Consider the following 11,887-nt stretch of genomic DNA (forward strand, 5'->3'; position numbering starts at 1 on the left):
GATTCAATAATTTCATTGGTTTTCTACTGTTTCTTTCATATTTATTTTGCAATTTGAATTATAAAAACATGGGATTTTGGTTAAATCCCATGGGATTTTTTTTGGTCCCATGGGATAATTGCAGTCCCATGGGATATTTGTTGTCCCATGGGACAAAAAAAATCCCATGGGGTTTTTATTATCACATGGGATTTTCAATATCCCATGGGACAAAATAAAATCCTATGGGATTAAAATTATAAATATATATATATATAAATATAAAGTTATGTGTATGTTACAATGAATGCTGTTTGGTAGTAAAATGTTTTAAATGTATACAAGTTTTTTTTAATATATATTTTGTATATATATTTTTTTTTAAATTTTGTCACATACATGTTTTTTATTTGTTTATATGACAATAAAGATTATTCTTATTTTGGAATGTATAATAATATTTACAGTCAAAGAATAAAGTCCTTTCACTGAAACAAAATGATGAAATGTCTAAATAAATGAAAAAATATTGTTTTGGAATCTTTGTCTTGTTTATTCTATTATGAAAAATAGAACTGAAAAAATATTTTATATTCTGACTGAATAGTTTACTCTTTTCATGCGGTAAGATTTTCTTTGTTATAGTTTCATTGCAATACTTGTATACACAAACAATTTGAATTATATATACCTTTGTGGTGTACATAATAGTATGCTTATATTTGCAAATTTATAATATAAACACTTTTTGTTAAAGTTTTTGTTTTCTTTATTCACAACTTGCTATGTACAAATATTCTGTCCACTATATAAGAGTGAAGTCAATAAATAATTTCATTCACTAGAATATTCCTGTGATTCTTAGACAAAACATTTTTTCAATCTGTTCTTCAAAGATATTCCTCTGTACATCTTTATTGAATGGAGAGATTCAAATGAGAAAACAAAGCAAGTTTAGTTGGACAACAACATTCTAATATTTTGTTCATTGGTTCCATCTTTCAATTGATAATTACATTGTTGTATTTATATGATCAAGTTCTTGTGCATCAATGATCGTGATGATATGACTCCTTTTTGTTTATTGTCATCATGTTGAAATTTCCTCTTTCAAATAAATGTAGGAAAAAACACGTTCCATTTCAAATTAATAAAAAAGTCGCACTATGGAGAAAAATATCAGCTTTAAGTTTTCTGTTCAGTATTGATCTGTGAATGATGACCATGAAAATCAAGATGTCTGACCTACAAATACACAAACTCAAAAATTATCAGTGAAGAGATCAATAAAATGGCTATTTTATCATGTTTATGATAATTATGATAAACTTTCATATGAATATTCAAGTACTAAATTACAGAAATCGCTTAACTTTTATAAAAGTTTAGTTAAAGTACAGCTCAATTAAAAATTATAATAAACAAGAATTCGTCCAAAATACATGAATGCCCCACTCGCACTATCATTTTCCATGTTCAATGGACCATGAAATTGGATAAAAAATATAATTAGGCATTAAAATTAGAAAGATAATATCATAAGGAACATGTGTACTAAGTTTCAAGTTGATTGGACTTCACCTTCATCAAAAACTACCTTGACCAAAAACTTTAACCTGAAACATGCACTTTCATTTTCTATATTCAGTGGACCGTGAAATTGGGGTCAAAAGTTTAATTTGGTTTAAAAATTAGAAAGATCATATCATAAGGAACATGTGTACTTAGTTTCAAGTTGATTGGATTTCAACTTCATCAAAAACTACCTTGACCAAAAACTTTAACCTGAAGCGGGACAGATGGACGAACAGACAGACGAACGAACAGACGGACGAAAGGACGCACAGACCAGAAAACATAATGCCCCTCTACTATCGTAGGTTGGGCATAAAAATAAAGGCCACCGCTGAGTTAAAAAAGATATTACATTTCAAATGCCAAAAAATGGCATTTTTGCACCAAAGGGAGATAATTTGGAGCTTTTTGAATGATATATACATTTTAAAAGTCATCTGGGGCCAAACCAAATTGATTGTTTTGAATGATTTGGTGTACCATATAATAAAGTTATAAATAAAATGAGTTATGAAAAAAAATATCAAAATTTTTTCTGAAATTGTTATACCCTAGAGCCTCCTTAAACGTCATTTGATCTCTATTGGAGAAATGTCTCATTGGAAATCAGACTGCTAAGTGTTTCTTATTTTTATATCAACCCAGCCATTTTATACCTGTCCAATATCAGGAGCTTGTACATAGTTCAGTGGTTGATGTTGGTTCATATCCATCATTTTTATTTTTCATAATTTTTTGTTTTTATAAATTAGTCTGGTATATTTGACGTTTGAATTGATGCTCTGTTTCAAATTTGGTTAGTGTTGTCTTTTATAGATTACTATAACATGTATAGGGTATGGGTTTTCTCATTACTTACACCTGTTACAGGTCATCAATGGCCTCTAATACTGTAAATTCACAAATTATTGGGAGTTTTTTATTATTGCGAATAATGCGACTGAGTTGTAAACGCAATAATTAAAACTCGCATTTTGTAATATTTTAACTGAATTAAGCATGACTTTTCTCAAAATCGTAAAAATTAAAATCGCATTCAAGACAAAATCGTAATAATAAATGCACGCAATAATTTCTGAATTTACAGTAAGTAATTACCACAATGGTTACATCCACTAAATTGAACTCTGATGGATAGTTTTCTCACTCATCATACCACATCTTATTTTAATAAATATTTAATCATTATTCACGGACAAAAGCTTTTATAACAGTGGACTTACCATTTAGACTTTGTTGACCTCTGTAAATCTTATTTTGTTGATAATATCTTCTGTTTATAGTTTCCCCTTTATCTTTAATGTTCTTGCCCTACACATAAAAGGGTAAACATCATTTAATGACAAAAATAACTACTATATCATAATTAGTAGGCAACTGAAAATTTTGCCTTATTTGTTTATAACATCAACTTACTTATCATTCTTGCTGTTCAATATCATGAATATTATCATTATTCTATGAATCAGAGGTCACAGTAAAATTAACCTTGGCAGGCAGACATCTTTTTTTATATGATACCTTGTAGTCATTCCAGACAACAACAAGTAGACCTATGCTTAGAAAAACTGATAACATGGATAAAATGACAAAACCAAGAAAACTTATCATTGACCAAATAACAATAAAATGCGGTCATGGTTTATATATATGAATCTGCCATTCAGACATGCACAAGGGGCCTTATTGCTTACAGTATCCGTAAAAAAGACCAAAGCACAAAAACTAAACATTTTCAAAGTTCCTTATACCCTGCCATTTTGTTATGGATGTGGCTGTTCCAAGTCAGGATCCTATAATTCAGTGATTGTCGTTTGTTTATGTGAAACATATCTGTTTTTTATTTTTTTTGTACATAAATAAGGTTGTTAGTTTTCAACTTTCAACTTGGCTATCATGTGTAAATTCATACAAGTGTTTGGAAAACAGGAAGTTGTGGAGTGATGAATATGAAAATGCATCACACGGTATAGCTGACTTATTTATTAAACCCTAACACCAAATTTCAGAAATCCTTCTATTGTAGTTCCTGAGGAAAATGGGACGAAAAATATTCATTGGACAGACTGACTGATGCAAGGATGGATGGACAGACAGGGGTAAAACAGTGTACCCCTTTTTTAAAGTGGGGTATAATTTTAATACGGGGGTATAAAAACCCTTGCAAGATGTCAAAACAAAAAGAAGTAACCTAATTCTTACTTGTTAGGGGCTATTTATCTATTGTCGGTTATACATATAACAATACAACATAAGCTCTGTAGAGCTTTTATCCGACATACATACAACACAAGCACAATACATTTGTACACGAAACATAAAGCTCATCAATGAGATAGTAGTCTCAGATAGAGGGAGATGGGGTCAACCAAACTCCCCTATTCAATCTGAATGTAGGACAGAAAGTCACATTTAAAAAGTCACACACTGTCACAGGACAAAAAGTCACAATTTAGTTTTGAGATTATTTTTCTTTGAACAAGAAAACACTCTTTTTGTATTTTTCTTGAAGTTTTATACATGAACATGATGTAGCAACTTTGTAATTAAAATTTGTTAAAAACAAATAAATCAGTGCTTTAGGTTTGCGCACATTACCATTACATTTGCACACAAAAATCATTACGTACAATGTGTGCAGCTTTTGATTACATTTGCACGCATTTTTTTACATGTAAAAATTAAAAAAAGATATGGTATGATTGCCTTTTACAGTTGACTATGCAGTATGGGCTTACCTCGGCTTTGCTCATTGTTGAAGGCTGTATGGTGACCTATGGTTGTTAATGTCTGTGTCATTTTGGTCTCTTGTGGACAGGTGTCTTATTGGCAATCATACCACATCTTTTTTATATTGGCTCATTGTTGAAGGTCATAAAGACCTATAGTTGTTAATGTCTGTGTATTTTGGTCTCTTGTGGACAGTTGTCTCATTGGCAATCATACCACATCTTCTTTTTTATATTATGAACAATTTCCTTAAATTAAAAAAGAATATATGTAATAAAAAGAAGATATTTCAAAATCTTTTTTCATTTACATTCAAACAATTGTCAACAATTGTTTGTGACTTTTTGTCCTATCAACTTTGTTACTTTATGTCGGAGTCTGACATGTGTCTGACTTTTTGTCCTGTGACTTTTTGTCGGAATGTCCTGTGACTTTCTGTTCGTTTACCTTCCATCTTTTAAAATCAGTGAACTGAATAATTGTTTTTTGCAGAAGTCCGGGGAATGTTAAAAGATCTTAAAAAATCACATGTCACGGTGGGTATGGTTGTCCTGCGAGAGAACGTACTGTGCTGGTGATTTGGTCCTGACGGGTGCTGGTGGGTCCTGATTCTGTGCTGGTGGGTTTGTTTACATTGTATCAGAACGGCAATAAAATGACTGTTTTGTTGCTTAATTTTTCTCTGATGTGTCATAAGTACCATGCAAAGTATATTACAACAATATTATATTGCAAAAGTCGTGCAAGTTCGTTAAACGGAATTGTCCTGACGCTGTGCTGGTGATAAGAAAAACGGTCCTGGTTCTGTGCTCCTATGTCCTGGTTCTGTGCTTTTATATTTTAGTTAAAAGTGGCAATTATTCAAGATCATTGATGCTGTACTGTTATTGACTTATAAGCTGATGTCTGCTTTCTTGAAATTGACATTTTTGTGAATCTGTTTACTGTTATAATGAGAGAAAAAATACCCCTATTTTTTTTATTTTTATTTTAAACTAACTGTAATCTTATTTATTGGCCTGTTAATGGAACCCTTCTTGCCCCCTTTTAAGATAAGAAAATATGTTTACGATTTTCGGGATTACGATCCTTTTGCAAGATCACCAAAATATGTTGTAATTTATACCATACTTATATAAAGTAGATGATGTGGTATGTTTGTTGTCAATGGACAAATTTCCATTAGAAACCAAAGGAAGTATGTGTTAACAACCATACGCCATCGTACGACCTTCAACAATAACCCATAAAATAAAAATGTAAAAGGTTTTGCATAAAAATGGAGAGCAAAAATATAGAACAAAGGACTTTCTGAGCGTTTGAATCATGTCTTTAGCAGCTTAAAACACATTTGTTTGTGAACAATTGAGTGCTGACTATAAGAATTACAATAGTATTGCGGGTTTGTTTGTTTGGTGTTTTTGTTGGGGGGGGGGGAGGAGGGATGGGGATTAGTTAGAGCGAGGTTACAGTGAAAGCTTGGAATAGTTTCCCGTAAGATTTAAAAGTTGTATTGTAAAAGAAAAATGTATCTTATAGCTATTAAGAATCACTTGCTGTAAGATTTTTCCAACAATTTTTTTTTGTCTAAACGGTTATCAGGTATTATTTTTTTTCGAAAGTTTGATAGAACACTAAAAAAAATCACTATTTTATAAAAGGGCAGGCTAGAATATGTCAGAGAATGAAGACGAGATAACCTAGAGAACACTAATAAAATTAAGATTTCTTAGCTTTTTTCATTTCAAAATAAATATTTTTGATAAAGAATTACGGGGGAGGAAGTGAACAATGTGTCCTTCTTTTCTATATATAAATATTTTTCATGAATAAAAATAAAATGTGCCTTGATTATAATTGAAAATGAGTAAATGGAAAAAAATACCCAACTAAAATACACTTTTATTTTAATATTGGTAATATCACTAAGCTTTTAAGTTTTGTGTGTCAAACACACCATCTCTGTAGTAATGACTCCTTACTAAGATATTTCACTGCATTCATTTTTTTTTCTGCATTTTTTTATATTGTGAATTCATAGAATTATTATATTAAAATGTAGCCCTAATTTATATTTAATAAAAACTGAATCTAAAGCCAGATATATATCAAACATTTTTGTTTCCATCTATCCGTTTTCAGGACTTTAACAATCAACAATAACACGCCTGGAAAGTCAAATGCGTACTCGGCTGTCTGTAATCGGCCATTTTTAGGCTCCTAAAAAACAAGCCGGGGTGGGGTTCAAAGATGCAAATTAAGTACTTATATCCATATTTTATCTTTTCGTGTACGGTTTATGACCCCTCCTGTGGCCTGTCAATTCCGAAATGTGCAAACTGCAATAGTATTAAAACAGCACAGACAATGAATAATAGAGGTTTTTTTTGTACATATATCAAGGGGAAACGTCTTGCAAAGCATTATTATTTATAGTTCATTATTGAATTTAGTAGAAAAAGAGAATTTAGTGAAAATAATCACTATTTTTGTAGAAAATTCACAGACCTTTGTACAGAGATTTTTGTTATGTTTAGCATGGGATAAACACAATGGTTCATTACCGAGTAAAAAAAATCAAAATGTCTATCTACCTTGCACATTTCAGAAAATTCAACCACACCAGATCAGATAACGAAACTGGTTCCAGCAACATTTATAAGCAATTTAAGATTGTGACCCTCACAGTTTCCATTCACCACAAATATTCTCGTTACAACGAATCATTTTAAATACAAAAATACGTGTTGCATGCAGCCTTTTGTTTATCTATTAATATATGTATACGGATAAAGTTATGAAAGGCAGCAGGGTCATCAGGGTGAGAAGTCCATGTCATCTGATATAAATGCTAAGCATAGATCTAGAAAGCGACATATAATCATGAAATTAAAAAAAGTCTCTTCTTTTCGACTTTTTTCAAACAAATTGACACATAAAATGAATTATATAGAATTGTGGAATTTTTAACTTATTTTAGATACTATATATTGTTATCTGATATTGGAAGAAAGATGTTGTCCTTTTATGTTATTGTGTAATACAAGTTCAGATCATTTGAAAACACATATTAAACAGCCAAATGGATGCACAAGAGCTAAAATAGGAGTCATAGATCCTGTTGGCAACAGCTATCTGGCTAATTTTATTGATTTTGTAACATTTGTTTCAAATATGACCAACTTCTTATCCAAAATCACCAGCACCGTATCAGGACCCACCAGCACAATGACAGGACCCACCAGCACAGTATCAGGACATGCATAAATTGAGAAAATGCTAAATTTTAATAAATTGCAATGTTTTTTCACAAAATTGTTTTGTCGTGTAGATTGCGGTATAGAAAGTGGACTCTATGAGCATTTTTGTTTTATTTTTTCAGTTCGAGATTTCCAGAAAATGAGCATTTTTGTGTTACGCTTACTGAAACAATTTAGAGGGTCATTTTTTTTAATGGTTTATATATGAACCCATAAGAAACGAAATTGAAAAATCTCAACTGTTTTCTTCCATTTTTTATGAGTGAAAACGTCAAAAATCATCATTTTCGTCTTTGTTTACATTTTTTCATTGATCACCAGCACCCGTCAGGACCGAATCACCAGCACAGTACGTTCTCTCGCAGGACAACCATACCCACCGTGCATGTGCAAATTAAGAGTCAACACTTACACAGGGACTACACAATACTTTTTCAGAATGTCAGCAAAAAAGGATCACTGGTGACAGGGGAGTGTAACCGATGAATTGATCCTGAATCAGATCAGATTTTCCCGGTACGTCAAACACCGCTCAGGAGGACCTCCTGAGTGCACATTTGCAGGGCATACAAAGTGCACTCATGACAGACCCTATATAGTCGTCATATCTGCACACATGAAATTGATGGATGTATATATTCGTTATAGAGGCCCCTCATGGGGGGGGGGGGGGGGGTCCTAGTAATCACATAATCACCATTTTTTTGCCAATATAATCACATAATCATTAAATATTTGCTTATCTTTAGTAATCAAATAATCATAAACTAAAAATACAGTCCTAGGTAATCAAATAATCATGAAATATTTGGCTCAATAATCGAATAATCATTAAAAAAACGGCCAAGTAATCACATAATCAAAAACCCCATGAGGGCCCTCGTTATAGATCGTTATACACTTTTCATTTTAGAGTTAAATTTGCAAGTAACGGTCGGGGAACCTCATAAGATTTTAAAATAATAATGCTACTAAAAATATATTATTTCCCCCAATTTTCTCAATTTTTTCGCTATAATTATTAAATCTTTAGGCGACTGTGCTTTTAGTGAATATAAATGATGACGAGGGCCTCACGAATAAATATAAATATGAAATATAGATCAGATAAGATAAGATAAATAATAGTTTATTAAAGTGTCACATATTGATCTACATGGAAGTACATAAAAAACGTTAACATCATAAAACTAGAGGCTCCAAAGAGCCTGTGTCGCTCACCTTGGTCTATGTGAATATTAAACAAAGGAAGCAGATGGATTCATGACAAAATTGTGTTTTGGTGATGGTGATGTGTTTGTAAATCTTACTTTACTAGTCTTGCTGCTTACATTTATCTCTATCTATAATGAACTTGGCCCAGTAGTTTCAGTGGAAAATGTTAATAAAGATTTACAAATTTTATGAAAATTGTTAAAAATTGACTATAAAGGACAATTACTCCTTAGGGGGTCAATTGACAATTTCGGTCATGTTGACTTATTTGTAAATCTTACTTTGCTGAACATAATTGCTGTTTACAGTTTATCTCTATCTATAATAACATTTAAGATAATAACCAAAAACAGCAAAATTTCCTTAAAATTACCGATTCAGGGGCAGCAACCCAACAATGGGTTGTCAGATTCATCTGAAAATTATAGGGCAGATAGATCTTGATCTGATTAATAATTTTAACCCCATGTCAGATTTGCTCTAAATGCTTTGGTTTTTGAGTTATAAGCCAAAAACTGCATTTTACCCCTATGTTCTATTTTTAGCAGTGACGGCCATCTTGGTTGGATGACCAGGTCACGCCACACATTTTTTAAACTAGATACCCCAATGATGATTGTGGCCAAGTTTGGTTCAATTTGGCCCAGTAGTTTCAGAGGAGAAGATTTTTATAAAAGATAACTAAGATTTACGAAAAATGGTTAAAAATTGACTATAAAGGGCAATAACTCCTAAACGGGTCAACTGACCATTTCAGTCATGTTGACTTATTTGTAAATCCTACTTTACTAAACATCATTGCTTTTTACAGTTTATCTCTATCTATAATAATATTCAAGATAATAACCAAAAACTGCAAAATTTCCACAAAATTACCAGTTCAGGGGCAGCAACCCAACAACGGGTTGACCGATTCATCTGAAAATTTCAGGGCAGATAGATCTTGACCTGATAAACATTTTTACCTCATGTCAGATTTCCTCTAAATGCTTTGGTTTTTTAGTTATAAGCCAAAACTGCATTTTACCCCTATGTTCTATTTTTAGCCGTAGCGGCCATCTTGGTTGGTTGACCGGGTCACGCCACACATTTTTTAAACTAGATACCCCAATGATGATTGTGGCCAAGTTTTGTTCAATTTGGCCCTGTAGTTTCAGAGGAGAAGATTTTTGTAAAAGATAACTAAGATTTACGAAAAATGGTTAAAAATTGACTATAAAGGGCAATAACTCCTAAACGGGTCAACTGACCATTTCGGTCATGTTGACTTATTTGTACATCCTACTTTCATAAACATTATTGCTGTTTACAGTTTATCTCTATCTATAATAATATTCAAGATAAAAAAAAAAAACTGCAAAATTTCCACAAAATTACCAATTCAGGGGCAGCAACCCAACAACGGGTTGACCGATTCATCTGAAAATTTCAGGGCAGATAGATCTTGACCTGACAAACATTTTTACCCCTGTCGGATTTCCTCTAAATGCTTTGGTTTTTGAGTTATAAGCCAAAAACTGCATTTTACCCCTATGTTCTATTTTTAGCCGTGGCGGCCATCTTGGTTGGTTGACCGGGTCACGCCACACATTTTTTAAACTAGATACCCCAATGATGATTGTGGCCAAGTTTGGTTCAATTTGGCCCAGTAGTTTCAGAGGAGAAGATTTTTGTAAAAGTTAACGACGACGGACGACGGACGACAGACGACGGACGACGGACGACGGACGCCGGACGCAAAGTGATGGGAAAAGCTCACTTGGCCCTTCGGGCCAGGTGAGCTAAAAAAGGATCAATACCCAGCCTATAAAGACTTACGAGACACTGTATATACAAATAAAAGCTATAACAGTTATACTGAAGGAAAATGGTTTTTTTTTTTATGATAAAAAGGCATATTCATGCATTACATGATTTAAAACTCATTAAAAATGTACACACAATTATAAAATATCTATTCATGACTGCTTCAAAATAATAATAAAGAACTTACTAATAAAAATCAACAATAAATACAAAAGAGGTATAATTACAGTTTAGTTCGCTTAAAAACGCCACTAGGGTAAAGGTTAAATAAAAAAATCAGTAAGAATTCAGTTATAGTTCAGTAAAACTTTTAGTAAAAATTACAGTAAAACTTTTAGTAAAAATTACATTAAAACTTTTAGTAAAAATTACAGTAAAACTTTTAGTAAAAATTACAGTAAAAATTTAACGATTAATTCAAAATAAATTCGTCAAGTAAAGATTTACAAAGTAAAAATACAAAAAAAGGAAATTTAAATCAATACATTTAGTTTAAACAATATTATATAAATCTTTTACGTCTCATAAAACATTTATGGAGTGTATTAGCCAAAAGTGGTTGGATCTCATCACATTTCATTAAAGATGTAAACTTGTGTGCAGTTGTTAATATTTCAAAATTGTCAATTAACTGTTTAGCATTTTGAAAAAGTTCAAATCTAATGTCTGAATAAAGCGGACAGTTCATCATGAAGTGTATTTCATTTTCTACGGTTGAATGGTCACATAGTTTACATAATCGTTCATTCAAGGGTATCTGCGGTCTGGAATATCGTCCCGTTTCAATAGCCAATGGCAACGCTCCACTTCTAAAAAGTGTCATTGTTCGTCTTACGGAACGTGGGATGTTACGCTTTATGTATTGTTCAGTTTTACCATTTTCTTTGTATAAGCGATAAGTTCGTAGTTTATTTCCGTTTGGCTGATTTCTGTCATTAAAAATTTCTGATAAAAATTCATTATTATCTAGAATTGTCAGTTTGTCTTTAATTAGATGTACTGCTGTTTTTAAAGATATTTGAGTGTTATTGACTAAATCTGCACATTCAATAGAGTTTATAAAACCGGTCACTTGCTTGTGCCATCCTTTCCGACGTCTTGAGGCCCAGTCCGACACCGTTGAAATAAGTCTGTCATCATCTGTGCGTTTCAGCCTCCATAATAGACGGATGCATGACAATTTACAATATACTGGAACATCGATTAGCATAGATCGAGCTGAAGAGTAAACTTCTACATAAATCTCGAAGTTATTTATGCCGGATAATATAGACTGTGCTCCTGAATAAAGTTGTCAAATACATTAATTTTTGTTTTTTTAC

General features: G+C 32.1%; 1 long non-coding RNA gene across 1 annotated transcript; it reads right to left on the bottom strand.

Annotated features, from left to right (window-relative positions):
- Positions 1 to 459: 459 nt before the first annotated feature.
- On the bottom strand, positions 460 to 8,028 carry LOC134710707 (uncharacterized). Its single transcript, XR_010106127.1, has 3 exons — positions 7,957 to 8,028; positions 2,778 to 2,865; positions 460 to 1,224 (listed from the first exon to the last, which is right to left on the bottom strand). It is a non-coding gene; the product is annotated as an uncharacterized LOC134710707 (long non-coding RNA).
- Between the last annotated feature and the right edge of the window lie 3,859 nt (positions 8,029 to 11,887).

This window comes from Mytilus trossulus, chromosome 1, assembly GCF_036588685.1.
Source record: "Mytilus trossulus isolate FHL-02 chromosome 1, PNRI_Mtr1.1.1.hap1, whole genome shotgun sequence".
NCBI lineage: Eukaryota > Metazoa > Mollusca > Bivalvia > Mytilida > Mytilidae > Mytilus > Mytilus trossulus.